At 43.0% G+C, this 27,969-nt stretch overlaps 1 long non-coding RNA gene across 5 annotated transcripts in view; it reads right to left on the bottom strand.

Annotated features, from left to right (window-relative positions):
• Window positions 1–16,114, bottom strand: part of LOC132683374 (uncharacterized) — a 54,126-nt gene extending 38,012 nt beyond the window's left edge. For 3 of the 5 annotated variants that reach the window (XR_013549767.1, XR_009612192.2, XR_009612194.3), the window contains exons 1-2: window positions 15,618–16,102; window positions 2,164–2,475 (exon numbers count right to left, since the gene is read on the bottom strand). This is a non-coding gene — a long non-coding RNA (uncharacterized LOC132683374). Of the gene's footprint in view, window positions 1–55; window positions 1,894–2,163; window positions 2,476–15,617 lie in introns of all 5 variants that reach the window. The other 2 variants (XR_009612195.3, XR_009612193.2) reach the window with 2 other exon arrangements.
• Between the last annotated feature and the right edge of the window lie 11,855 nt (window positions 16,115–27,969).

Here is a 27,969-nt window from a genome sequence, read left to right as displayed (position 1 = left end):
TAAATAGTTTTGTCTGTTTTTGAACTTTATATAAATGCAACCACACACTACATACATTTTTGGATCTGGCTTCTTTCTCTCAATGTTATATTTGTGAGATTTGTCTGCCATCTTGCTTTCAAATGTAGTTGATTCATTTTTGTTGCTCTTATAGTGTTCCACACGATATACCACAATTTATTTATACATTTTCCTGCTGATGGTCATCTGGGTTGTTTTCAGATGGAAATAGTATGAATACTGCTGCTATAAACATTTTTGTACATGTCTTCTGATGCGTGGCACCCACATTTCTTTTGAGGATATGCCTAAGAATGAAATTACTGAGTAATAGATTGCATGTATCTATCACTTCAGAAAACAATGCCAACATGTTCTCCAATATGTTTGTTCTAGTTTACACGCTCGCCAGCAATATATAAGTTCCCACAGTTCTAAATCCTCACCGAAACTTGGCATAGTCCATTTTGTAAATTTCTGCCATAGAAGTAGATGCGTGTTTTTAACTTGCTTTCCCATGATTACTAATTGGAATCTTTCATACATTTTTGGACATCTGGATAATGCATTTTTATGAAGTACCTTTTCAAGTCTTTGCCTGTATTGCTTTTCCTTTTGTATTTGCAGTAGTTTTTTAAATAGTCTGCATCATGTCCAGTGACAGTCATGTGTGCTGCCAACGTCTTCTCTGTGCCTCATCCTTTCCCTCTCTTAATGGTTACGTTTGAAGAACAGCATTTTTTTTTTATTTGCAATGACATTGCTCTATCTTTTCCTTAATGGCTAGTGTTTTCAGTCTCCCCCTCCTTATTCTGGAAGTCCTTTCTTTTCAATGTCTCTGGGACGCTGCAATTTCTCAATTCTCTTCTCCTTTGCAAGGACCTGTCTCAGTTTCCCTTGTGGCTATATCCTCATGCGAGGGCTGCCTTCTGCCTCTTTGCTCCACACTTTCCCCCCTCGCTTTCACCTCTGGGAGGGTGCACCCCCTCCCTGGCACCAGGAAAGCACCTCCTTGTACTGAGTGGTCCAATGCAGCAGTTCCGTGGCAGAGCATCTGCCAACCAAGTTCTCAACATCAGGCGTTATACTGGGGCCAGGGCTATCAAGGTGAACATCACACAGTCTCTTCCTTTGGGCCAACCACCAAATAGAGTAGCCTATAAGCTGGTCACACTGATGTCTCAAACACTCCAAAATCACCAGTTGTCCATTTCCCAGCATGCTGTCACTGCTGAGATAATGGCACCATCATATTTAAGCACCCAAAGTATGAGGATCTTCCTAGACTCCTCCTTCCTCATGTTCATCTAATTTCCAGTGTCGCTTTGAACCCTACACTTTCAACTTCCATCTTCTATTTTTTCCATTCTCACTGGTGGACCTCACATTTAGTTCCCTAACAGGCTTCCCATGGAGCACTGAGTTAGCCTCCTCACTAACGTCTGTCCATCCAGTCTCTTCCCTCTCACTCCGCCACTCAATTTTCATTGGGTCATTTTACCTTGGGCACAGGCTTTCAATGATCATCTGAATTACTCTCTTATGCCTCCTATTTCCCTGAAATCTCTTTGAAGGCAAGGCTAAACCGTGTCTTGCTCATCTTCATGAAAGACTTACTGGTTTTACCAGGTAACATAAACCTTGAGGTTCTCAGGACTTCATAAGTAACTGGATTTGATTGACCTGGGCACTACACAGCACAATAATGTTGATGACTAAGGGCGAAAATGTTTGGCTTCAGCTCTAAGTGCCATGGAGGCAAGAAGCACTTGAGAAAATCTCACTGTGGCTTTCGCAGTGGATCCAAGAAAATCCTCTACTCTCTCAATGTTATCACATCCTTCAAAACTTTGTGATTCTGGATTACATTTCATCAGGATACTTTTTCCTGTTCTGAGAAAATGAGAAACACCAGGATGATTCATTTATGTTGTTCACTTTGTCAAAAATCTTCCACGAACAACTCTTTATAGCCCGGCATTCAAGCTCCTTAGGATTTGACCCCAATCTACTCTAACAGCTTAATCTCCTAGTTAGCATGCCTAATACCAAATCAGATGTCTGGCCATGCCCCCTCTGTGTTCCATGCTTTCTGGCTTGTTATTAGGCTGTCATGTCCCCTTACAAAGCTTCATGCAACATCTCACCATGTCCAAATCTTACCTCTCATTCAAATTTCAGCTCAAATGCCCGCATTTCCCTAAGGTTTCATTGAGGTCTCCAGCCAGAAGCACACATTCCTTCTCTGAACCTCCAGCATTTAATTTTCACTTGCAGCCCCACCAATCACTCTTCCTTTTTGCTGAATGTTGTGGAATCACTTGTCCTCTTAGTCTACAAAGCTGTGTCTTACTCGTCTTTGTGTTCCTCCCAGCCCTGTCAATGCTTCCCACACAGCAGATGTTCAGTAGGTATTTGTTGCATGATCAAGATATTGATTGAGGACACATTATGGGCAAAGCTCAGTGGTAAGCTCTGTAGAAAATACATAAACAAATATAATTCCATTTCTGCTCAAAACACTTATAATCTAATAGGCATTTACATAAATACTAACATAGTGAATACTGGTTTGTTATACATTACATACACAAGGTTCAAAATACTGTATTTTGTCCTGAAGCCAGTCTTTCTAACTTGCAAAACAACACACATAGACCCTTTGAAAGGAAAGAAACTAATTGCACGTCATCAGGATTTACTTGAATTATTCTTACACGATGCTACTTCGATAAGAAAAGACTTAAAGCCTATGTGTATAGCTCTTGATACCAATAAAATCAAAACTCATTTCCAACTTATAATCAAGCAGAATTATTTTTTATTGCATTAGCTCATTCATACCACAAACTGCTTTTAACCAGTCAGGAGGAACTTGGTAGAAAGTGATCCTGGGTCAAGGAGACGTTGGACTCTCAGGACTCACGGCAAAAGCTTCTGCCCGCTAAGCGATGCTTGGGATCACTCATTCCTGGGAACTAGAGCTTCAGACTGGGGTACATCAGTCTGCACCTCCAGTTACAGCAATGAATGAGGAACAGAAGTGGCAGAGGCAGCCAAACAGAGGAGACACTTAAGATCAGGGACTCTAGAACTATGAAGAATTGAAAAAGCCAGAATGGATCTCAGGACGCATGTGAAAAGAGCCCCTCCGAAGAATGTTCTTGGGGAACATTTATTCTGAGTCTTTACTCTTTGCTGGGCCCTTTGCTAAACACTTGCCATTCATTCCACATTTAATCTTCACAGTAGATGTAAGCACTATCATCAGCCCAATTTTATAAATCAGGAAATGAGCACCAAGGAAACTCCACAACTGGTCCAAAGTCACAAAGCTGGCAAGTGAGAGAGCCTGAACTTGCACCCAGGTTTGCCTGACGCCAGAGTCTGAGCCTGTAACTAATATGCAGGACCACCCCTTGGCTGGCCTCCTGGTCTAGTGGCCCCACGCATTTGTTTTCTTTTCTTTTGAAAGGCAGCAGGGAAATGTTACCAGGAAAGTAAACCCCAGGCACTCAGCAGTCAGCATCAAGCATGCCTTGTGCTCTCCCAGGCAATGTAGAAAGGGGAGTGGGAGAGCAGGGTTGGAGTGTCTTCAAGAGGGGGCCTAGGGTAAGTCATGCTCACAGGAGCTGAATCTTAGAAGGACTTCCTGAGGGTTCTCTCTTGGAACATTTGGTTTCAACTCTAGATATCCTCTGAGCTTGTATTGTGTGCCTAGCCTTGCGCTTAGTGGTGGTTTAATTCAGAATTTTTGAACTATCCCAGAGGTTACTATAGCTCTGATGATATGAGCATGGTATCATGGATGAGCAGTATGTGTTGGATGTATAAGAGAAAGGTCTGGGGTTTGATAAGCTAGTGTTTACAAGAGCCATTTAGGGAAGCGTGAAGGAAACCCTCTCCCCATGTGTGGGTGCTAACACCGATCTATATGTTCACACTAAGAACAATTTTGATAAATTGGTAATATGCCTTTATATGTCTCTCAAAAGCACGTATTTAAAACTCACTGAGTGCATAAAACCTAAGGTATACAGATTTCATATCAGTACTAGCTATGGCCTCTCCACCTCTCTCTGGTTGACAGTACAGCTGAGGAGACATGAAGATTTCAGCTTACAGACCAACGTAAACAACTCAGATTGAAAATGGCACCAGCCGCTCCTAAAAGTTACTGTCCCCACAGATAAGGCTAGTTGCAGATTATGTAAAGGAACTAGGTAGGCAGAGGAACATTGGTGTTCTCCTTACCCCTCTCCCAAATCTTTCCCTTGCGTCCACAAAGCCAGGTTGCAAGACAGATATCTGATTAAAACACTCATTCCTTTTAGATTTTCCGTTCCATGGGACCCAGAATGGACTCATCGTGGTGGTAAGGGCCTGATACCTAAGTGTCCTAGAGGCCCCAAAGGATTAAGAATCAATAGACTTTGCCCTTGAGGATAGAGACTGTGTTTGGGTCATCATCATTCATTACCTGGGGCAGTGTCCAGCACAGAGCAGCTGCTTAATAAATGTTGGTTGATGAATGAATACATGATGGAGGGACTTCAAAAGCTTAATGAACATAGCGTGGTAGCCAAGCAATGGGTAGGAGGATGGGAAAAACTTGGTAGCACTTGCCAGGAGTTTCTGATGCTTATTAATGATGCTTGACTAACAGATTCAAAGCAGATAACTGGGTTCCACCAGAGGCCTCATGCTGCTGCCTCTTTCTGGAGCAGGTGCCATCCCACTCTCTGATCACAGCAGGAAAGCAGAAGAAAAAAAACGATATTTTGCCTGAGGCCATTTTTAGAAGATGAGAGAGAATAGAATCATTGCTGCCTGTCACTGCTGCTTGTTCAATTTGAACGAGCAAGATTCAGGAATGAGCAAGCCATTAGTGGAAAAAAAAAAAAAAAAAAAAAAAGTCAGTGTGAATTGCCCAGACAAGAACTGCCGTGTGATGTTTTGAAACGTAGTTTGGGTAAGACTCAAATTCGGCTTGCATTATCATTACTGTTTTGGGACGTTTTGTTGTCCATTTTAGCTTACTTGTCTCACTTTCTACCTCAAAAAAGTACTGAGAAGTCTCCTACTAGTCTATTCAAAGATTTAGAAAGTAAATATCTCACTCTCCCCAAAAGGGAGTTTTGAATATAAAATAAGATATGACAAGGTATTTTTCCTCCTTTAGATGCACAAGCAAATTTGCTTTGGTATTTATACATTTCGTAACCTGTGATACACATTCAAAGAGAAAGCAGCAGCCCGCCAGGGATTTGCTCACGTGAAAAGTGCAGTTATTACATTAACTCAGTTAGCTCTGCATTAGAATCTGTTCTCCTGGAAGAAACTGAGCAATAACACATAAAATCACTGTAATCTGAGGTCCTGAGCAGCATCTTGGGTTTCAAAATGACTCACAGAAAAATAACAAGCACCCCAAAACTCACAAATTGGGACCAAAATATTTTCTCCATAATTCTTCCAATATGGTGGGATAACAAGATTGTAGTAGTGGCCATAAAAATAATGACTAATTTAAGATGTTTGTAACACAGAACAAGAGGGGAAATGTTCCCCAATTTTTGAGTCAATTGACAATAGCTTGCAAGAATTGCCAAGTAAAACTGAGGATTTCAAATCATCATTAAATGTTACTGAATTATTTTTCTTATTTACTCATTTGCCCTGGAATTTATTGGTAACATTTGTATACCTACATTTACGTTACCAATGGCAAATAAATCCATTTGGGGAGCAAAATGACAATGATTCATCCTTTGCATATATAAGCAATGTGTACATAAAAGTATATGTGTACGCATTAGTCTGCACATGCATACACATATATGGATATACACACATGTACATTACATTTATATACATATACGTGTGCATTCTTTTTATCATACCCCCTTCTGAGTACACTATGAGGACAAATTGTCCTACAGAGTCACAGTACTGAGATAAGATATACTTGGAATGCCACAGTCATCATTTTATTCAAGTTTTGTTGTCTTTTCTCCCTCTCGGAAACTTCTGGAAGAATTATACATGCAAACCCACAATACCAAGAAATTGTTGGTCAGAAATAAATGGCCACAATGAAACCACCCCACTGATGAACTCTGACTTTCTTTACAGCTTCTTTAAACGAAAACAAGAGGATTGCATTAGTGTATCGGCTTTGCAATTTCTTCACAAATTAAAAATCCTCTTTTATTTTCCCTCCAGCAGATCTGAAACTTCCGCATGCCTGGTATCTAAATCAGTTTTCTGATAGAGATGAGTACAGGCAAGTTTTGAAGCAGCTCAGTTCAAGACAAGAAAGAAGTGATCACCTTTCACCCGCATAAAAATACCCATTCTAAAATGTGCTGATTTGACAACAATAATAATTGCTATGGGTTGAACTGTACCCCTCAAAAGATATGTTGAAGTCCTACCCCCTGGTACCCATGAATTTTACTGTGTTTGGAAATAAGGTCATTGCAGATGTAATTAGTTAAGAGGAGGTCATACTGGAGTGGGGTGGGCCCTTAATACAGTATGACTGCTGTCCTTGGAAGAAGACGAGAAGAAACACAGACACAGACGGAAGACAGCCAATGTGGAGATGGAGGCAGAGACTGGAGCTATGTTTCCACAATCCGAGGAGTGCCTGGAGGTACTGGGCGCCGGAGGAGGCAAGGAAGTTTCCTCCCCCAGAAACTTTGGAAAGAGCATGGCCCTGCCAACGGAATTCTAGCCTCCGTAATTGTTAGAGAAAAAAAATGTTTTATTGTTTTAAGCCACCCAGTTTGTGGTATTTTGTTCCAGCCGTCCTAGGACACTAAAAGAATGATTATAGTGATGATATTAATAACAAGAACAATGTCCCATATAGTGAGTGTTTTTTCCTATGTGCCGGTAACAATTTCAAGTGCTTTATATGTATTGACTTATGGTAGTTACTGCTTATTGCTCTCCACTTCCCAGCTGAGGTAGCAGGCGTAGAAAGCAAAGGAAAGCTTGACTGGAATGTGCAGGGGGGAATTTGTTTTCTGGTAAATGGAAGAAACTCTCCAAGGAGGCTTCAAGAGTAGGCATCTTTCTGTCACAGGCCTCCTGGGCGGAGCGTGGGATAGGGTATCAGGAGATGCTGCCTCTAGCCTTGACTTTGCTACAAACTGCCATGTGGTATTTCTAGGGTATCCATTTCCTCATCTGTAAAGTGAAGGAGATTGGACGCTCTCAGAGGTGCCTCCTAGCCCGAAAACTCCACTGGAGTGGAGATTCTACCGGAATCTTGTGATTTCAGAGATCAAAGAATAGTGACTTGCTAGGGGCTGAGAGGTAAAGGAGGAGGGGTTAGACCCTCCACAAGACTGGCTGTGCAAATTCTCAGGACATGAGGCTCTGGTTTTCCATGGAGGCCTGTGGACAAGTGTCAAGGTGTGGCTCTGCTCCTCTGTCCCCAAGGCTGAGGGACCGACAGGCCACTGATGCTGGGGACCCTGAATGGCCAACACTGGTGATCCTCTATCCTTTACCATGCAAGCCTCAGCTTGTTGAGGGGAGATATGAGACCTCAAGGGGCAGGGATTTTCCCAGGGAGGCAGCAGGAACGGAAGGCCAGTGGGGACATGTCTGCAAAGCTTGATTCCCAATTGGGAGACTTGAAAACAATGGCTGTTCAACCTCTTCCTGTATTTCTAACCGATTCCATTACATGACTCCAGGTCTACGGAGTCCTAACAAAGGAAGCTCTAGAGGGTCATGGCCACACCTCCTGGCAATGCCCGTTTGATCTCCCAGAAAACCTACAGTACCAGACAAATTATCCTAAAATGTGGAAAATTTGAAAAGCCTCAGATTTGTCACCATAGGCTGGGCTGTGATGCTGGGCCCTGCAAATACCTCCTCCCATTCACTCACCAGCAGATCAACCTCACTGAAGTTTTAGATGTTCTAATGCCATCCGTTTTGCACTCTGACCCCGTACAAAGTTAGAGTACACAAAACCAGTGTTTTCAAGGGGATGAAACGAGTTGGGTAAGAGACATATTGGAGCATAAACAATATATAGGCAGGTAGAATACTGCAGCAAAACCTGGATGTTGAATCCAGCCTTATCTTGTTTAGAAGGTAATTTTTAAGCCAACACAGGAAACATGAAGTCAGGTTCAGCTGTCACAGGCTACACCGTTCTCTTGCTTGGCTATGTAGGAAAACTGGAGTCTGTTTCCATAGGATTTCTCCTCCAGCTTTCCACAGAGGCCGTAGAACATAATCATGTAGGCTCTAGAATCAGACTGCCTACCTTAGACTCCCAGATGTACCGCTTACTAGTTCTGGAAGCTTGGAAAGTTACTGGCCTTCTCTGGGTCTTGGTTTCTACATCTATAAAATGGAGCCTAAAGGCACTATCTTTTTCATGGATGTTGTGGGTTAAATTTTGTCCCTCCAACACTCATATGTTGAAGTCCTAACTCCCAGCATCCCAGAATGTGACCTTATTTGGAAGTAGGGTCATTACAGATGTAATTAGTTAAGATAAGGTCATACTGGAGTAGAGTGGGCCCCTCATCCAATATGACTAATGTCCTTATAAAAAGAACACCAAGTGAAAAGAAAGAAATATGCACACAGAGGGAAGACAATGTGAAGAAATACAGGGAGAAAAAGGCCACCTGCAAGCCAACCAGAGGGGCCTGGAACAGACCCTTCCCTCACAGCCCTCAGAAGGAACCATCCCCCACCCCCAACACCTTGATTTGGGACTTCTAGCCTCCATAGTTGTGAGGTAATAAATCTTTGTTGTCTAAGACACTTTGTGGTACTGTGTTAGGGCAGCCGTAGCACATTAGTACAAGGGGAGATTAGTGAGAATTCAATGAGCTATTGCATGTAACGAACGTTAAATGGATCCTGGCACCGTATGAGAGCAGAGCACCGCGGACGCGGCTTTTGCTTGTTGATACATTAGACTTCAAGGAAGTGGGGGAACAAGGTTCAAATCCCACATTTAGACCCAAAGAAGCTTCAGGATATTTCCCCATGTTCTCCAGTGGCTACACCTCTCTGACCTAGCTCTGCTCACACAATTTGTTGTTAGTTTAATTTTACTTAAAAAATCGATTCATGGGATGCGGGGGGCGCTCAGTTGGTTGGCTGGGCATCAGACTTTTGATTTAGGCTCAGGTCATGACTTCATGATTCAGGAGGCAGTGCCCTGCTGTGTTGACAGCACTGAGCCTGCTTGGGATTCTCTCGTTCCCTCTCTCTCTCTGCCCTTCCCCCACTCTCTCTTTCTTTCTCTCTCTCTCAAAATAAATACACAAATTAAAAAAAAAATTGATTCATGTTCTCCAAAGAACATTCTAATTTTCAGAAAGAATAAAAACATAAAAGCAATCTGCTTTAATTGCTCACTTCTCAGAGGCAGCCAATTTTGCCATATTTATTTTCTATCTTTTTGATGCTTTTCTTATACAATTGGCTTTATTCTCTCCATACACACAGTGCAGTGCCCTGTTTTTTAGTTTTCCATGCCATTCAAGCACTTCATAAGTGTAACTTTTAATAGCCACATCACAGTCCGTCTTATGCAGATGCATGGCTTATTTCCAGCATCCTTCTGTTGGTGCTCATGTACTGTATATCTTTTCACTTCCAGATTGCTTTCTTCTTGTGCCTGAAGTCAGTATCTTGAAAACTGAGTTTCTCCTCACACCTCACCCTCTTGTCCACACTAATGTCTTTCTCTCCTCTCCTCATACTGCCTCTCTCAATCTCAGCTTTATACATTTACATTTATAATGGCTTTTCATTAATACCACATTTGCAGTCAAAATGAGTTTTTTCGCCTTCTACATCTTATTCGCTGTCTGCAATAACCCTCTGGGATAAAGCAGGAAACATAGAAGCTAAAACTCAGAGAAGTGATTTGCCCAAAGTCACTTAACCAGAAAACACCTGTCCAGTGTCTACATCAGACCACTTTAATGATGGTTCCTTTGGATCCGTGTTTTAAAAAGCTACATGAAATACAAAAACATTTAGGAAAACCATTGTTTATGTTTATAGGCTCTACGGAGGGTTTTAAAAATAAAGAAAAACAAAATAATTGACACAGATAAACTTTAGCAAAGACCTTTAAGGGGCATAAAGTGGTTACGTGTGGTTTTTCAAACCTCCTCAGCAAGTACTACACTAGCATCAACATTCAATTCCCCACCATGCTTTAAACTGACCCCCATCCTTTTTTAAATAAGCAAAATACCCTATTTGTTAGTGAGTGTTGAGGATTGTCTCCTGTGACCTCCAGCTATATTAAGTTCTCTCGCTGCAGAGGAATAATGCCCTTCCTGATCACCCCATTAGCCGCGTCTTTCCAGGTTTAAAAAGCAGCTTTGTTCAATTATGAGGTCAGATTTCCCCCTTGTGCAGGTCTTTCTGGGGCCAATGGGCTTCCTGAGGAGTGTGAAGATAACCAGATTTCCTGGGGCTTCCTCCCATCCCAGATGGTGTTCCCAAAACATCATCTCTGAATTTTATGTTTCCTTTAGTGAAAGAAAAAAAATGAAACATCTCAATCTACGTATGCCTAGAGATTAAAAGCCTTGTGCTTGACCTTGATTTTATCAGTTTTTCAGGACAGTGTTATTAAAACACACACCTATTTCAATAGCTGGAAGAATGCTAGTGTTTTTTGGTAACAATAGCAAGCACCTTTATAGTGCCTATCACATGGTAGGCACTGTTCTGAGCAGTTTTATGAATTCACTTAATCCTCAAAACAACCCTGTAAGGTGTATTTGGTCATTGCCCCATTTTACAGATTGGCAAACTGAGGCACAAAGTTATTTGGCTTGCCCTAAATTACACATACAAGCAAGAGCCTGAGGAAGAATTTAAGACACTCCGTGTCCAGTCTGTGATGCCACTTGCCACACTGTGCTGACCTCTCTTGGGCACTGTGCCAATCACTTCATATGTCCTGTCTTATTTAACCTTCACATAGTGTAAGGGGTGATGTCACCTTCATTTTACAGTTGAAGAAAGTGAGGCTCAGTAGGTCCAAGCATCTTGTCCGGACCCCACATTGGCAAGCTCAGAGAGAAGTTGTCCATTTGCCTTTCTTATTTCTTTGGCATATAAAACTATTGATGCAGTGACAAACATTTCAGAAAATGATCTGAATACTGATCATAGGATCTTTCTAGAAATAAAGTGGTACAGTCAATTAAAAAAAAAAAAGTCTAAATAAGGCTGCTCTGCCACTGAATTTCTCCTTAGAAAGTAACTTTTACCACCACCACACAAAGCTGAGCAAGTCCCCAGGGAGCTGGGGAGCAAGGGGGATTGATGGCCATCTGCAAATAGATACCAGAGAGAGAGAAACACTTTAAGGATGGGCTATTATTTTCAGATTAGGTAGAAAAACAGAGGTGGTGAGACAACTACTGAGAGAGTCTTTGAACTTGACCTGAGGCAGGAAGTAAAGTTCAGTCTAATCACTTAATAAAAGACATTCATCAAAGGGACCCAATCTTACACGGTTATTTCCCACAGGCATCTTGCCCTGGTGGAAAAACAAGCTTGGTTTCCAAATTGTTTTAAGCTTGCATACGAGAGCAATGGGGAGCTTGATTTGGGAGGTAATGAGACCACCAAAGGAAATGAGAGCCATTAGTTGAGGCACAGTGAAAGCATGGAGCGGTTGGTAAAGGAAAATGGTGTTTGTGGAGCTCTGGGTGGGGGGCAAAGGCAGGGACGAAGAGAACAAGAGGGAGTGGTAACTCCTGAGATTGGTAGCAGGAAACCGGAAGATTCTTAAGCACGGAGGAAGATGTTTTTTAATACAACTTTACAAAATGAGGACATAGGTTATTTTTCAGTTTATATCAGGGAGGGTTTCATGTGGAAACAACTTCTCAGCTACAGCTCAGAAGCACAGATCCTTTGGGTGTTTTATTACACTCCAGGGGGTGCTGTTGCAAATAAGCTAGATTTCTTTATGAGCTCATTGGTGCTGTGGATACCTAGGCATGTATTGTGGCTCCATCCATCCTAACCGGACCAGCAGTCGGCTTGGAATTCAATACTGTAATTTCTCTTCTTTAAGATTTCCTCCCAAGCCACCCCAGTCAGTCGTGCTTTCTACTCCAAGGAAGCAGGAACCATTCTTAGCAAGAAATATTGACCCTTAAACATTTCAGGACTGACTCATGTCCCATTCCTCACACATGGTTCTTTGCCCCTGTTCCAGCAATCTGTCCCAGAGAACTGAGAGGCTTCCAGGGAGTTGGGGGTGGGGGTGGGGGGGTGGAGCAGGGGTAGGGGCACTACTTATTGGACACAGACAGAAATGAAAGATAATGCAATACATAACTTTCATGTGACCATAGATCCTTGTGCTTTGGGGAAGGAGCAAGAGAATAACAAAAACACTGTTTTCCAAATGTGTGTGGTTGGACTCTGAGTCATCCGGAACCTGATATAAAGTCTGAAGTGTTTGGAGAGGCCCTCGGTGGTATTTCAGCTGACCCATTGTTTCCATCCTTATGGGGTCTGGTCGGTTACTTGACAAATGTTAATTGAATGATGACCACAGAGAGAAAAAGCCAGAAATGTGATTAAAAGTCCCCTAAGGAATGCACTAGCCACTGAAGCTGCAGGATTTAAGATTTTGATTTTTAGAAACATATAGTGTGTTCAGGGGCACAAGCCAGAGAACCAACTCTCATGGAATCATAATGCTCAAACGGGCTGTGTAAGGTCCTTTATTGTCCATCCTTAACTTCGAATGTGACTTTCAAAGCATCCAAGGAGACAGTTTCCTTCATTTCACAAACTTTACTCTTTCTATTGAGAATTAAGAGACAATTCTCCTTGTCCTTTGTCCTGTTTTTCATATTGTCTTGAATTTTACAGTTCTTTTCTTGACTAGAGCCAACATCTTTATCTTATATTAAATGTTTAGAACAACCCTTCCTTAATAATTTGGTGTTTTCCTGAATACACACTACAAAGATTAATATTCATTAATTAATATTTATTAATTTATTCATGTTGGATCCTATCCCTGGATCCCACTGATTTCAAAAATGGCTTCACACTGTTGACCCCTATTCAAACCACAACTATTTCCTATTATTCTCTTACTTTGTAGCTTGCAGTTTGGGGAGCTGCCTTAGGTTTACTATCAGGGATTTTCTCCAGTTTCCAATCCCACTTTTTTTCTGGTTGTTTTATGGTCACATATCCCAGATTGTGAGATACCTAGTTGCCTCACACAGGAATTCACAAACTCAGGTTGCAGATGCTAGAAACCACACTTCTCCAAGGACACCCGTCTGCCCCTTGAAGCAGAACATAAATCCCAATATTATTATCTTTGCACAGAACAGTCAGCCTGTGAAATATTGTAATAAAGGTAATATAAAATTAAAAAGCAGACTAAGGGAACATAAAGGAATGTGAGAATCCCCTATCTCTGGATTTACTGTGAAATTCAGCTGTCATTCCATTACACTCCATTAGGGGATCTCCAAAAAAGAGCCATCATACAGAAAGGAACCGAGAAATAAGATAACATTTTCTCCTCAACTGCTTGTGTGTTTCAGCAGTAAAAACAATAGTTACTACTTGAGAACTTCTTAAATGCTCTGCATCGCACTTACTACTTTACATGCATTAACTTACTAAACAAATTCTAATAGGCTCAGGTTGTAGGCGGTTCATCCCTTTTCACAATGCAATAATTGGGTTAAACAGCTTGCTCAGGGTTGCATGGTTACTAAATCCTTAGGCCAGGACTCTGCCTTGGGTATGCCTGACTCCCAAGTTCACACACTTGACCACCAGGCTTTCAACTCCTATGCTTCATGGACTGTGAAATCTTGTCTCATGATTAACAAACAAAAAAATCGACTTGCTCCCACAGGATCTTCCCAAAAGAAAACGAACCTGACCTAAGCAGATGTTCTGTGTATTCTGACAGTTCAGTGGGCATCCTGCCCCTTGCCTACGTTGGTAGGAAGCCAGGGACGAGTGCACCACATAGAGTCACATCATATGGTCATTTCCCACCAGCACAGGCCCTGCTGTCTCATGATCAAAGGCACAGACCCCACCGGCTTTATTCTCTGCCTTCCCAGAGTCCCACCACAACCTGCAGTGTTCAGGCCGCCCGAGATTTCCTCTGCCTTCCGGTTATCACCTGACGGCCCCCAGGAAGTCCCTTCCAACCTTGATAACAAGATCCTCTGGGAAGTGGAATCACTGTTGCTGAGTGTTGTCTATGCACCAGGAACTTTGCCAGATATTTTGCTTAGGCATTTAATAATAAGCTAATGGTAATAATAGTGAGATAATGCATGTACAGTGCAGGATTCAGAGTCAGATACGGGTTTCAATCCAGGGTTTGCTACTTTCTAACTGTAAGACCTGGAGCAAGTTAGTTATCTGAATCTCATCTGTAAAATGAGGATAATAGAGTTCTTGTGAGGACTGAATAAGATACAGTAGTTCCCCCTTATCTGTGGTTTCACTTTCCATGGTTTTGGTTACCCACAGTCAGCTGTGGTCGGGGAGTCTCCTCCTTCTGACTCAAGGTCAGAAGGTCAATAGTAGCCTAATGCTCATGGCGGTGCCTGTGTCATTCACCTCACTTCATCTCGTCGTGTGGACATTCGATCATCTCACACCATCACAAGAAGAAGGGTGAGTGCAGCACAAGAAGAGATTTTGGAAGAGACCACACCCATATAACTTTTATCACAGCATGTTGTTATAATTGTTCTCTCGTATTGTGAGCTGTGGTTGTCCATCTCTTACTGGGCCTGATTTACAAATTAAGCTTTATCATAAGTATGTATGTAGAGGGAAAATGTAGTATATATAAGGTTCAGTATTAACTTCAGTTTCAGGCATCCACTGGGGGGTCTTGGAAAATATCGGCCACAGATAAGGGGGGCTACTGGGGTGTATAAAAACCCCTAACAAGTGCCTGGCCCATAGTAGGTACTGAATAACTGTTGAAACTCGAGGACTGAAAAGTCAGTTAAAACTGAGATTTAAGCATCAGTACAACACCAAGAGTGAATCATAATGTAAACTATGGATGTGCCAATGTAGGTTCATCAATTGTAACAAATGTACCACTCTGGTGGGGGATGTTGGCAACAGGGGAGGCTGTGCATTGGGAGTGGGGGTTTGATGGGAAATCTCTGTATCTTCCACTCAGTTTTGCTGTGGACTTAAAACAGCACTAAAAAATAGTATATTCACACACAAAAAAATTGTCTTTCAGAACTCACATCTCTTTTGCAAAGAAAAATCTCAGTTATCTATGTATTTTTTGGTCTGTTGAAAGATTATCTATAACTTGTATAAATAAAGTTTATCTTGGGGTGCCTGGGTGGCTCAGTCGGTTAAGTGGCCGACTTTGGCTCGGGTCATGATCTCGCAGTCCGTGAGCTCGAGCCCCGCGTAGGGCTCTGTGCTGACAGCTCAAAGCCTGGAGCCCGTTTCAGATTCTGTGTCTCCCTCTCTCTGACCCTCCCCCGTTCATGCTCTGTCTCTCTCTGTCTCAAAAATAAATAAATGTTAAAAAAAATTAAAAATAAAGTTTATCTTACCGTTGGGCCTCTATGTAGGAAAAACTGTAATGAAACTTCATTAATTCTTATTTACAGAAATTAGACATTCCAGGCTGCCATCCAGGTTTTTAAAGTTTTTTTTCGCGGCACATGTCACCACACATTGCTTCCTGCTGGCCAGATAGAAGACGGTGTGGTACAGACATGGGTCTCCAACCTGGTGAGGGTACAGCCTAGACACCGGGACTTTGAAACTCTCTAGTGATTCCCATAATTAGCAGCCAAGTTGTCAAAGCACTGGTCCAGGGACAGCCTGGTCACAGCTCTGGTGCTTGCTGGCTGTGTGGCCTGGGTAAGTCACATGGCCTCTCTGAGGCTTTGTTCTTTTATCTATAAATTGAGATAAAAATCGGGGCGCCTGGGTGGCTCAGTTGGGTAAGCCTCCTATTCTTGACTTCAGCTCAGGTCATGATGTCACAGTTGGTGAGTTCTAGCCCCACGCTGGACTCTGCGTTGACAGGGCAGAGCCCGCATGGGGTTCTCTCCCTCCCTCTCGCTGCCCCTCTCCCTCTCATGTTCTCTCTGTCTCAAAAAAAACACTAAAAAAAATTGAGATAAAAATAACTACACTTCAGGGTTGTTTCAAGATTAGAAATATATGTAAAATATCCAATGCCAGTTTCAATATATAATAGCCACTTTTAACAGTTTTATTGAGACATAATTTTCATAGAATAAAGGTCACCTGTTTTAAATGTACAATTTGCTGAGTTTTGGCAAGTATATACAGTTTTGTAACCACCCCTCAATCAAGACGTAAGTAGGTCTTAGCTTTGCACAATAGTATGGAACCATAAAAATGACCATGCAAGCTGAGACCATGCAAAGTGATTTTAAATAAATGATGGGAAGAATTTTTATTGTTCCATGACCTACAAAAATTTTTGCCAAAATACTAAAACCTCTTCTAAAGTCCATTATAAATGAATAGAGAAATTTGTTAAAAAGTAGAACAGGTATTTATTTAGTACACTGTAGTTTAAAACATCAGAAACATTGAAAATGATTTTGTTTACTTGTGAAAAGCTTACCAAGAGTAGTTTGAGCAGGGCTGGCCTTCTTGCCATATAACTTATAATACAGAGTGAGCATCTTTTCTACACCCTGGCCACTGGTCAGCCCCCTCTCTGAGTTTGGATCAGCTTCCAACAGTGTATGCTTGGCACCTTCAATGTCTTCCAACTCATGAAACATCCCTCTGAGGATGCCTTCCGTGGGGGGGGGGGGGGGGGGGGACAGGGGGTTGTTTTGTTTTGTTACCAGTGTCACTTCTGAGACATCTCCAACCTTTCATCGCAACAATTTTCTTCATTTATGTCGACAATACATTCACCTTCACTGAATTCCTCTGGCTGCTTATCCCGAGTCTCTCAGCTGGTGGCAGCTGTCCTATTCCCACCGTCAGCTATTTCTTCCGTAGCCCCATTTACATTCTATTTGAATTCCACTTCCAGAATTAGCTCTTTTCATTTCTTTGCTGCACCTCCATGTTTGTTGGCTAGTTCCTTCTTTTGATTATCCATGTAAAATCCTATGGGTCTATCACTGGGAACAAGGGGGTAGCACAAAGATCCACTCTGTGAGTGACTTGGAAAACAGGTGGGCAGTGACCAAAAATCAACAGACCGAAAGTGATGTGGTTGGACACTGGTCCTGAGGCACCTCCGTTCTTTACACAGTGATTTGTGAACCGAAGAGCTGACTGCAAAGTTTTTCCCTTACGCGATTACTCCTAGTGAAGGTACTGTGGTAGCTGAAACTTGAACCATGTTGTTGGGGGGCCAGAGCTATCTAACTGATCTGTGGTAGCTGAGATCTGGGCATTTTTCAAACACACACCCACCAGGGACTGCCTCCCCTGAGCGCTTCCAACACCTCAAGTATCTTGCTGGTGCCCATTTGCAGTCACTCCCCATGCCCAGCCCCCGGTCCTTGGCAAACACTGATCTGCTCTCTGTTGCTATAATTTTGCCTCTTCTAGAATTTCATATAAATGGATTCTGTCTGAAGTCTTTTGTGTCTGGTTTCTTTATATAGCATAATGCTTTTGAGATTCAGTTAAGTCATTGCATGTATATCATGGCTGTTTTTCTTTCTTTTCTTGTAAACCGCTATACCAATCTCTCATCTGAAGTGCTAAATACGGTGAAAGAAAATAAACAGATAAGTAAATTAGCTTCCCTTGATTCTATAGCTGCCCTCCAGCCTCCCCTCTCTCTCTGTTTCCAGAGCCAACCTTTTTTTTTTTTAATGCTTTTTTTTTTTTTAACGTTTATTTATTTATTTTGAGACAGAGACAGACAGAGCATGAACAGGGGAGGGTCAGAGAGAGGGAGACACAGAATCTGAAACAGGCAGAGCCAACCTTTTTGAAACAGTCACGCCTTTGCTTTCTCTCCTGCCACTCCCTCCTCAGTCCGCTGCATTCTGGTTTCACCACACCTCTAACACTACCTTTGACAGGATCACAAACAGTTCTCTTTTTTTTATGTTTATTTATTTGAGAGGCAGGAGAGGGGCAGACAGAGAGGCGGAAAGAATCCCAAGCAGGCTCCACACTGTCAATGAGTGCAGAGCCTGATGCAGGGGCTTGAACCCATGCACTGTGAGATCATGACCAGAGCCTAAACCAAGAGTTGGATGCTTAATCGACTGAACCACCCAGGCGCCCCAAACAACACCCTTCTTGTATATCCACACACTTCACTTTTATCTTTCTCACCTTTTGAGCCATGTTGGATGCAGTTGAGGGCTCTTCCTTTACCATCTTCTGATTATCTTCCTTCTCTGAGCCCCACCTGCTCAGGCTCCCTTGTAGGCCCCTTTCCTCCATACGCCTTTAATGTCAGTGTTCCCTGGGGTGTAGTCCTGGGACCTCTGTTGTGGCCACTTACATCTGTCTGGGCAATCTCATCTATCCCCATAGTTTTCTCTAGCTCTAATCTCTTTCCTGAATTCCAGGTAAATGTGTGCTATTGTCTAGTAAGCATCTGCATTTAAATGTCCCAGAGTTACCTCAGAGTCATATATTTAAAAATAAACTCATCATTTCAATGCCCCTACTTTCAAGAAACAAAACCTGTTCCTCCACCTATGTTCCCAATTTTAGTGAGTGGTTTTAGTACCAACTATTTGTCCAAACTAAAAACCCAGATTCCGCCCCCCCCCCCACTTCCTTGTATCCCCAACCCCTCATGTTCAATAAACTACAAAGACTAGTCAATGCTACCTCCCAGGCCCCAGACATCTGTACCTTTCTCTCCATTCCTACTCATACTACTCCTGGTTATAGTCACCATCGTGTCTCCCCACAACCACTTTGTTGCCCCATAATCTATTTTCAGCACTATGTGATGTTTCTAAAAGACAAATCTGATCTTTCGCCTTCTTGCTTAAAACTATTTAGTGCGTCTCCGTCCGAAGATCCTAAGGAAGAAAAGCCCTCGTGACGGGGCCCCTGTCACATTCCCTGGCCCCCAGCTCACCACCCCAAATTTACAGATAGTCAGTAAATACGTGCCAGCCACTTGGGAGTAAACATTTGACCCTTTGTCCCTTGGGTCCTACACAGCAGAAACTAGGAATGTAACAGAGTGATAGGTTCTTGGTCATTTCCCAGGAGGCTGGGTCTTGAGCAAATGACTGAGGTGGTGTTTACTTTCTGCTTCAGAGGAGAGGGTATGTCCCCCGGCCCAGAGGCACACGAGCTGTGTTCAGGCAGTGAAGGAACTTATAAGGGAAGAGAAGGACACAGTGACGGGAAGAGGAGAGGGAGGAATCCAGAGGCCCCATCCTGGAACTGTGGGGCTCAAGGAAATGGACAGAGCCTTCCTTGCTCTGTACTTTGTACTACACAGCAGCCCCCACTCCCAAAGAACTTGGTCAAAAGGCTCCTAATGGGAACAAAAGCATAAATAATCTCAGAGTTTTTCTCATAATAATTCAGAGCATCTTTTTAATCAGCCAGCTTGGGTTTAGGTAGTGCTGAAGGGGCCCATGAGGCAGACACTACTCCCTTCCCAGCTGTCTGGATTAGAACAAGGACCAGAGATCCAAACCTGAGCTGGGACCGTGGGATTCAATTTATTACTGAGTACTCATGGTTCCAGCTTTTTTCTCAGAATTTCTTTCTACTCCGCACTTCACATGCTAATTCCTCTTTTCTGAGCAGAGTTACTTCTTTGTGAAAAAGGCTTACTTACCAGCAGGATGTGTGCAGAGACAGCAAGACCATCTTTCCAGTGATGAGACGACCAGGAGATGGAATAAACCCACAATCTAGCCTCCTGCAAATCAGGAGCACCAAAAAATTGTTTTTAAAGAATTTGGTGCCTGTTCCCAAGAAAACATGTCAACATAGTCACTGTGGGAAAAATGAGAACTCCACTGCATTTCTTAACATTTGTTTTATAGTTTCATAGTGTTTTAATTTTAAATTATAGCTGAAGGCATCCCAGAGGTTTAGTCCAGCCAGTTCTGCCGTATGATATGTGCTCAGAAACCAGTTCAACCTCTCACAGGCCCTTGAAGGAATTCAGAGCAAGAAACGGTGCTCCTGAGTAAAGGCAGTTTTCCTCTCGATAACTCATAGACATGACTAGAGCAGTCAAGATGTCTTTAGGGGTCACCTGACCCCCATCCTCCATTTTACATTAAGGAGAGTGAGTAGCTGTGAGGTCAGGTGACTTGTTCAGGGTCACAAAGTTAGGCTACTGTCAAAGCCAAGATGGAAAAATCTGGTCTAACTCCAGCATAATATTTTCCCCACAATATTGCATATGGCTCAGCAATGGTCCATGTTTCCCTCCCTGGCCTCTATTCTCAAAAGCAGACACATCCCATTTTGGAACTCGAAAGCTGCATTTGAATCTGTACATCCTTGGCTTACAGAGTTGGGTCACGTTGTTTCCTTCTCTTTACGCAGTGTCAGGGTTGTGGGAGGGGTGATGACTTCATCACAGACCATGCAGTGAGTCAGGGACGGAGCCAACTCCCCAGCTCCCTTATCCCTCATTTTCTTTTCTGTGTCTGAGTCAACAGAGCTGGTCAGCCGCCCACGCTGTAAACACCACAGAGCAGAGAAACAATGAGGCTGCTTATTTAGAAAAGACCTGCTTCCCTGCTGAGGGTCACTACACGTCTCCTTTTATGCACTGGAACAGTCCCTTCCTGCAGTTGATCACTACACAAACAGGCCAAGGGATGCCCACCATAAAATAGCTCCTTGAAGGGACTCGCCCCATGCCCTCATTGACCAGAACAAGCACCAGACTCTCTTCTGCTCAGCATAAGTGAGCAGCCAATCTGAAGTGGAGGCTGTGGCAAAGGACCAAGTCATTGGTCCATAAGCCAGATGCACCTTTATCAGATCATGCCACCGAAGAGGCACATTAAGAAATAAACATTACCTCCACCCTGGAAAGGAAACTGTCATCTTTCTGAACAAAGCCAAAGCCTAAGCTTGCAAAGTAGCCACGAAGGAGGGAAGAATCCACCCTCCCTTTCCCATAGGCAATGTTTCTCAAACTGTAGTGAGCACTTCTTCCAAAGGCAGATATTTGGGTCTCACTTCTAGGTGAAGGGAGATCTGGGGAGGGCAGGATGCCTGGGCATCTGCATTTCTGATGAGCACCCTAGGATATCTTAGGTTCCCTTCCCGCTTTCTGCCACTGCCACTGGGTGGCCTCTGAAGGGTGCTGCTCCTCATCTGTTACTCTTACTCAAGTATCTCCCCTTCCACACAAGGCTGAAACATTTAAACAAGACTATGCTCAAAGCCTGGGAATGAAAAACAAGCAAGCAGAGAATAGCTTGCAACTAAACAATCCCATTTGCAAGAGATAGTTTTCTCATCTTCAGTGTGGGGGTCACCTTTGGGGCTATCTCTCAGCTGGACTCCAGCTTGTCCATGCAAGAGGATGTTTTTTACCACCCAGACAGGCATGTGTCCCTGCATATGGAGATGGCTTGAAGTTCAGACCCAGGAGAGGGGAGCTTAGGAGAAGCTGGGAGTTCCCCCTCTAGCCTACCAACACTTTACCTTCTGAGCCCCCCTCTTATGTTATGAAAATACCCACCTCTTTCCTTGGCAGTTGATTGTAAGAAAATCTAAATCAGTCAGGGAAGAAGACAAAATCCCCTAAATGCTCATGGATTTACCTAAGCCAGTGCCACATCTGGATAAATATCAATTCCAGAAAATAGATACAAGAGAAAATTTGGGTGGGGGTGGTGCTTAGTAGAAGGGATCAGTTCCTTTCAACTCAATCTGGACAAATCTTCATGATAAGATTTTGGTGATTTGAGAGGCAGCAGCTTGCAAAAATAGGCCAGGTTTGATATTTCAATTTAGCCACTTGTTTATTGAACCAGTATTTTTTGAGCACCTACTACATGTTTGATCCCATGCTATGCATTGTAAATACTGTAGAACAATCAACAAGACACACTTGCCCCAAAGAATAAAACGGAATAATTTTCTTACCTATAATTATATGGTCAATTAATCTTTGACAAAGCAGGAAAGAATATCCAATGGAAAGAAGACAGTCTCCTCAATAAATGGTGTTGGGAACACTGGACAGCAACATGCAGATTGAAACTTGACCACTTTCTTATACCATAAACAAAAATAAATTCAGAAGAGGTTAAAAACATAAATATGAGACAGGAGACCATCAAAATCCTAGAGAACACAGGCAGCAACGTCTTTGACATTGTCCTTAACAACTCTTACTAGACACATCTCTGGAGGCCAGGGAAACCAAAGCAGAAATAAACTATTGGAACTTCATCAAAATAAAAATCTGCACAGTGAAGGAGTGCACTTGTGATAAGCACCGAGTATATATGGAAGTGTTGAATTACTATATCGTATACCCAAAACTAATATAACTCTGTATGTTATCTATACTGGAATGATAATAGATAGGTGGATAGATGGATAGGTAGATAGATGGATAAGACAGACAGACTTGCCCTTATAGCCCAGCAGGGTAGACAGTGAAGACAACTAAACAGGAGTTTCTTCTGATGGTCCACGGGCTACATATGGGCTTATACAGAATGTTCAACGTCAAGGCATATCCCATAAAATCTGGATTCCTAACTTCTCTTTAAAAATCAGAAAGATGGCAAAAGTGGGATGGTATTCCCAAATGGCAACACTTGTCTGGAGCTGAGAAGGGACTGTCCATTTGGAGAGCATGTCCCTCTTCAATTCAGTCTGCACCGGTCTTAACTGTCTCGTGTAGGGCCGGTTTCACTCATTTGATTTCCTGTCCTGCACCCAAACAAATTCATTTGAGTTGCAGACTCTTTACAGAAGAATCTGGAAGAGGACCTGATGCAGTCTGGAGAATGAAGGAGGAAGGGGAGTTTCCAAGGTGAGGAGAGCAAGGAAGAGGGCAGGTTTGAAACAAGAGGCAACGGAGACAGAATCTGCCAGGGCCCAGAGATGAAGACTGGAGATTCTGAGAACAAGGGGACAGGTGTGTCTGAGCAAGCTAGAATACTGCTCACAGCTGGAGCTCCAAGTGAGAAGTGAGACTCAGAGCTGGAGAGGTAGGGGTAAGTCATATTTAAAATGTTACCCTTCGGGATGCCTGGGTGGCTCAGTTGGTTGAGCATCCGACTTTGGCTCAGGTCATGATCTCGTGGTTTGTGAGTTTGAGCCCTGCGTCTGGCTGTCTGCTATCAGCACAGATTCTGCTTCAGCTCTTCTGCCCTCCCCTCTCACTGTCCCTCTCCCACCCTCTCTCTGAAAAATAAATAACATTTTTTAAAATGTTGGCCTTCATCCCATTACACAGAGGAAGCCACTGAAGGTGTTCAAGTGGAATAATGGCCACCATCTTACTGTTTTTGGAAGGATACCTGGGCTGCTGTGTCAAGAGCAGATTGAAGGGAGCAAGACTGTGTTGGGAAAAGGTATTTTAGGACATTCATGAGCAGTCCCCCTGCACAGAAGCCCCTGAGGAATGCCGAAAGATTGTGTCCTCTCTTTTCTTCCTCTGAGCGCCTGCCCCTATTACACAGCAGCAGGTGCACAGAGCAGGAAACGGTTCTGGCTCAAATCTCTGGCAGCAACAATGACATAAATGTTTTAGTCCAGTGGTCATCTCGCTTTGCACAAAGAGTATGCTATGGATTTGCATAGAACTATGACCCTTTCTGCTTGACACAATGGAAAGGGGAAATTTTTGTAAAAAATCACAAAAGTGAAGCCGTTCTAAAGCTATTGACCTTCTCCAACAGGTATTCAGCTCGTCTTTGATTTGTGTGACCCCCCTGTCCTAGACATGACTTTCTGAGAAAGAACACATCGGAGCTGTCCAACCTCCCTCAGATGTCCATCAAGTTTAAGGAAAAGACACGAAAATCTTGCAGACTAGTGAAAGGGGGAAACGTGCGTATGCAAGGGTGCAAATAAAGTGGAAAATGGCACAAACGGCTAGAAAAAGGCCAGCTTTTTTATATCAGATAATGGAGGCGGGAAACAATTTCCAAGGAAAACTTTTATTTTTCAGCGTGACGCACCTGATTGGGCTGGAGGTTGTAGATCCACTAAAAATTGATTTAGAGGGAGAAGAGACTGCTCATTTCAAAGATCCAGCTCCCCCCCGCCCCCCACCACACAAGTGTCACATTCCGGCATGGGAGAAACCCATTAAAACTCAACTTTATAATGCTAAGGTGGTCTGCTGAGATGCCATCTACTGGAATGTTTATTTTGGATCAAATGCAAGTTCTCTGTGGTAGCCTGAGGGAATTCCGGTAAGATGGAACACACAAGGCATTTTATACATGCACCCAACCCCCAAGTGGGTGCTCCACTTTAAGTTTATTGACTCTCTCGCATCTCTCCTCCCTTTTGCCTAATCTTGGGTTATCTGGGCTTTATTCTGGGATATCAAAGCTCTTCTTGAGCAGCCATTTTCTGCTTATTATGACAGAGGTTTGAAGTGCATTTCAACCAGTCAAATCAAGACTTCCACTTACCTTGAGGTGAGGCTTGGGGCAAAGTACAGTGTTTCCAGTTGCCTTTGTGCATCTAACTAATGTCCCCCAAGAACTCCTACCCTTTCAAAGGCTCACAGTGACCATAGCCATTGGTCATTCACACCCCAGATATTAGGGGATCCTTATCATTGATTATAATAAGAAGGAAATTTAGCTTCCAGGAAGCATCTGATGTTCTGCAAACCAAGGAAAGCCTGGCCTTGTCCTGCTGTTTACTTAAGTTGAAGACCACACACTACAGCCCTAATACCTCAGTCCCCATCTTATTTGCTTTAAGCTAATAGAATAAATCCTAGAGACATCCATAAAGCTCTACAAAAACCTATATCCCTAATTTTCACTCAACAAATATTTATGGAGCTTCTGTTATGTTGCCATAAGCTGTTCTGGGGATAGCACTCAATGAAACCGGCAGGTCTCTGCTCACACAGAGCTTGAATTTTAGTGTGGGGGAAGACAGACAATAAGCAGATAGCTACATAATGCGCCAGGCAGTGATAAATCTATAAATGAGAAATAAAACAGGATAAGGGGGTCAAAGGCAGTTGGGAAATGCCTTTCTGAGCAAGGTGGCATTTGAGCAGAGGCTAAGTGGAACAAGGGAGAAGCCACACAATCTGGTAAGTGTTCTGAGGGTAAGAGCCCGCAAAGGCAGAGTCCTGAGAGGAGTGCATGTAACACCTGCCATCCTGTTACACGGCCTGTGTGACAGGTGCGTGCCACAGGCTTAGCAAAAAAGGGCGCTGCCTTTCCTTCCTTTTCTACGTTTCCCTTCCTTCTTTTCTTTCCTTCTCTCGCTCCCAGTCCAGACCTTTGCTTACTGAATAAGCCTCCCCAAACCCTTTGCTCTGGGGTAAGTGCACTACAGATGACAAACCTCAAATGTGTTTTGGCAGGACAGGTTTCTCTTTTCTGGAAACTGGTGGCTCCTCAGACTCAGGGGTGGAAGGAAGGCTTTTGCATTGTATCTTAAAGTTGGCAGGAAGCGGATACTCTGTTAGCACGATCAGATTTATGGCTCATTGTAGCAGGATATCTCAGCGGGGATTGTGTTTGTAAGGACTTTCCCAGGTCAGGTTCTAAAGAAGCATGGAGCATGTGCCCCATGGAGCAGAGGAGCTTGGGGTGTTATACCAGAGTTCAAAGAAGAGGAGAGGCAGAACCTGGAGAGGGGAGAGAGGACAATGAAAAGGCTTAAAAAGGCCAAGGGACTGTGCGTGTGTGTGTGTGTGTGTGTGTGTGTGTGTGTGTGAGTGCAAAAAAGACAGGACAGGAAGGATGAGTTCTGCTGACTGAGCATTTAACTACAAGGTAGCCCCCAAGAGTCTAAGGTGAAGTCTGTGTATCTATGGAGAGATCTGGGGACAAGATGAATGGCGTAAAAAAGCTATGGCTGAACCTCGTTCAGGTTCTCCCATTGCTTACCAATCCTGCACCCATCCCTTGTCCACTTTATGTGGGTGAGATTATCCCTTGAAGCCCAAGAACTGAACTCAGAATTTTAGGATTCTGTGTATTTGCTGACTTGCTGACAAGTCTTTTTGGTACTCCCAGTCCCACCTCTTCTTCATGTGTTAAGGAGCATAGGGCGTGGATGGCATTCTCAAAACGAGATGACCCAGAAGCTGGTATCCTTGTTTTCCCAGAACAGACTGTGATGAGGGTTTTCTGTTATTTTGCTTCTCTCCCAGTTCTTGCCTGCCTTTCTGCACCTGCAAAAATCCCATCTCTTCTTTTAAACTTCACATTCTCTCAGAGTTTCAGTCCACATCTTTGCAACCTAGCCATAGTGCTAGCAGATCTAGCTGCTAAATCTGCATCCATATTTCCTCTGTCAGCCTCTTAGCCATTATGTCATGCACACACAGATCACTGTGGAGCCTCCTTGTATTATTCAAGGAGTGAGAGTTATCATGGATTAGCTTGAATGAAACCTCTGTGCTGTGTTCAGCTAGGGGCTTCCCTGCAGTGTATAAACTGATAACAGGGAGAATTATGAGGTCAAGCTTCGAATAATCCTTTGTTAATCTTGGACCCAGTGCATCTCTGTATTGTCGGATTACGTGCGATAGAATCATTACATGTTGGATGTCAGGATATCCCACCTAAATCTGGCATATTTGGATTGTACATGATTTCTTTTATTTGTTCTCTTTCAGTGAAATAGATATCCCTTACTTGAGAAAGTTCTTATCTACATGAACACTGATTATCACCTGTCTAGTTTCACTAGATTAAATTACCTCTGTTCTGGCTGTTTTATTTCCCAACCATTTATTCACCTGGATCTTCCCTTCCCTGGGCCTCCACATAACACTCAGTTTGCATCTTAAAATTCTGTGATCTAGACAATGGGATGCACGTCAATTGGTCACAAAGCCAACTAGACTATGTATCAAGAACCTCAGTGGCAGGTGGACACATAGTTGATCGACTTACTGTGGTTTGGTGGTGTGGCAAGAATTCTTCCATATTCGTGGGAAAGGATGGGACTGCCCTCATAGAAGGAACAATGTCCCTTCCCTAGGAACCAGTTAAGAACTTCCTGGTGGCATTCTTTTCCACATGGCACATGATTTACTGCTGAACACTCCCTCCTCCCCGTGTATCTGTGCCAATGGAATTGCTTTGTAAGATGCCAGGTGTTACTGATGGGAACTTATTACATATATAAACCACCGGGGCCTAAAAGAAGTTGAAATCTTAGAATATAGGTCAACAATACAGATTATGGAAACTGAAATGGAGGAAAAACAGGTCAGTTTCACTTTCACTGCCAATGAGCTCCAATAGGTTCTACCAAACTACCCTCTCTTGGGACTCAACCAAGCTGATTAAAGCCCTATCAGGTCCAGAAGAATGCTCAGATATGAAGTTTCATCTGTGCCCAGAAAATATGCCCTAAGGTTTATCCCAAATCCAATCTAAGCATTGCAATATAATAAAACCAGAGATAGGCTGACCAACAACCTCTTGTGCCCAGGACTAAGGGGATCCTGGGATGTAGGATTTTCAGTACACAAACTGGGAAAGTTCTGGGAAAATCATGATGAATTGGTCACCCTATTAGAGATCATAATTGTGTAAATAGTTAAGTGCCACCCTTTTTATTTCCAGTGCAAGAAGATGCTTTATTTGACTATAGATATGGAGAGCCATGGTACTTCATGTATAAACTATATACGCTTTGAGGCTTATTTAAATTAAAAAAAATTAATGTGTCTTCTGCAAATACTTGGAACTCAATCAGTGACACTCCAAAATTAGTTTGAAGTGATAAAATTTTATGTAATTATGACAACCATCTCTA

Source organism: Panthera onca, chromosome C2 (genome assembly GCF_046562875.1).
Source record: "Panthera onca isolate mPanOnc1 chromosome C2, mPanOnc1 haplotype 2, whole genome shotgun sequence".
Taxonomy (NCBI): domain Eukaryota; kingdom Metazoa; phylum Chordata; class Mammalia; order Carnivora; family Felidae; genus Panthera; species Panthera onca.
Note: the sequence above shows the minus strand (reverse complement) of the source record. Positions and strands in the feature narration are given on the sequence as shown.